The 1931-nt window shown below is 42.2% G+C and overlaps 1 pseudogene; it reads left to right on the top strand.

Moving 5' to 3' along the window:
* The first annotated feature begins 557 nt into the window (after window positions 1-557).
* LOC113176210 (melanoma-associated antigen B10-like) lies at window positions 558-1573 on the top strand (annotated as a pseudogene).
* Window positions 1574-1931: the final 358 nt, after the last annotated feature.

Genomic DNA, 1931 nt, shown 5'->3' with positions numbered 1-1931 from the left:
GGACCCTGAATGAAGAATGAGAACCCTAATTCTGACCCCAGTATAAACAGTGTTCCTCGGAGCTCTTCTGTCATCCTGGGTATCACCAGGTAGATATGGTCAGATAAGAATCTCCTTCAGTTTTTTTTCCAGGATAGAAGAGAGATGATGGCACTGAAATAAGGAGTCAACATCAAAGCAACAGCGTAGAAGAATCCCAGAAAACACTGAATGGGAACAAAGAGACATCCCCTGCCTCAAAGCTGGGACCTGTCAGGCCTTGTTTTCTCTCCTCAGAAATCAGATGTGGTGGGTAGCAAACTATGACACATCCTAGTTATGTCTCAGGCAGGAGACAAGCAGATCAGAGATTCAAGGCTGTATGGGTTCCTTGAATAACATGCGCGCATGTATGCGCGAGCATACACACACACACACACACCACACAAAACATGCAAAAGACCCATCTACAAAGCCGAAGTGTGTGTCTCTCTAGTGAAGAAGAACAAAACACCTAGTCCATTCTTCTCCAGGTCACTAGATCATCTACTTTTGCCTGCTGCAACTGAACAGTCATCATGCCTTCAGGTCAGAAGAGCAAAGTCAAGGCCAGGGAAAAACACCACCAGACTCCAAAAGAACCTAAAGATCTAGTGCGTGATCAGGCCACTGTAGCAAAGGAAGATGATTATGCCTATTCCTCTTCTGTTCATTTCAAGGGTATTCTTCATGGTTGCCTTGCTGAGACACTTTATGATCCCCAAGATCCTGGTAGAATCCCATCTAACACCATCACTTCTGCAGCTATTTTATTCACAAGATCTGTTGAAAGTATAAACAATAATGTAGAGGAAAGGGCAAGATCCCCACAAAGCCCAGTGGCCACTGAGAATTTCTCATAGGCCATTTAGATGAGAAGGTAGTAACAATGATGCATTCTTGCTCTTCAAATGAAGGGGCCCATTACAAAGGCATAAATACTGAAAAATGATATCCAGATTCACAAGAACCACTTTTCCGAGATCCTTAAGAGAGTTTCTGAGTTCCTAGAGTTGGTATTTGGCGTTGAGTTGAAGTAAGTGGATCCCAAAAGGCACATCTATGTCCTCATCAACAAACTGGAACCAAGCTCTAATGCAAGGCTAAAGAAGTGTACCCAAGATGGCCTGCTAATGACTATCCTAGCTGTGATCTTCACAAAGGGAAACTGTACCTCTGAGAAGCAAGTCTGGTAAGTGTTAAATATGATGGGATTCTATGAAGGAAAGGAGCACACTTCACTTTTGGGGATCCCAGGAAGCTGATCACCAGAGATTTAGTGAAGGAAAAGTACCTGGAGTATCGGCAGGTGGCCAACAGTGATCCTCCATGCTATGAATTCCTGTGGGGCCCAAGAGCTCATGCTGAAACCAGTAAGATGAAAGTCCTGGAGTTTTTGGCCAAGATCCATGATTCTGTTCCTATAGCCTGCTATGAGGAAGCATTGAGAGATGAGGAAGAAAGAGCCTGAGCCAAAGCTGAAGCAAAGGCTTGCATTAGTGCCCTGGCCAATGTGCGCTCCAAGGCCACATCCAGGAGTTCTTCCCACCCTTAGTAAAGTCTAAGTCAGATTCGTCTCTAGGAAATTGATAAGTTCATAATATCAGTAGTGTAAGTTCATAATATCAAGGTGGGGCTGCAGACAATACAGCATGTAACATGTTGGTGTTTATATTCTATGTAGTAATTTTAATAATTTGTTTAAGGCAATGTTCCTTTTATTAGAAATCTGAGTAACTTTAGAATCTAAGTTTACGAATGACATTGCTCAACCTTTTTCTGTATATGAGATTTAATAGTGATTTATTATTTTGTTTATTATTATTATTTTGTAACAGGGATTGAACCTAGGGCCACTCAACTGCTGAGCCACATCCCCAGCCCTTTTTATATTTTATTTTGAGACATGATCT

This window comes from Urocitellus parryii, chromosome X (assembly GCF_045843805.1).
Source record: "Urocitellus parryii isolate mUroPar1 chromosome X, mUroPar1.hap1, whole genome shotgun sequence".
NCBI lineage: Eukaryota > Metazoa > Chordata > Mammalia > Rodentia > Sciuridae > Urocitellus > Urocitellus parryii.
This window is presented reverse-complemented; position numbering and strand designations above follow the sequence as displayed.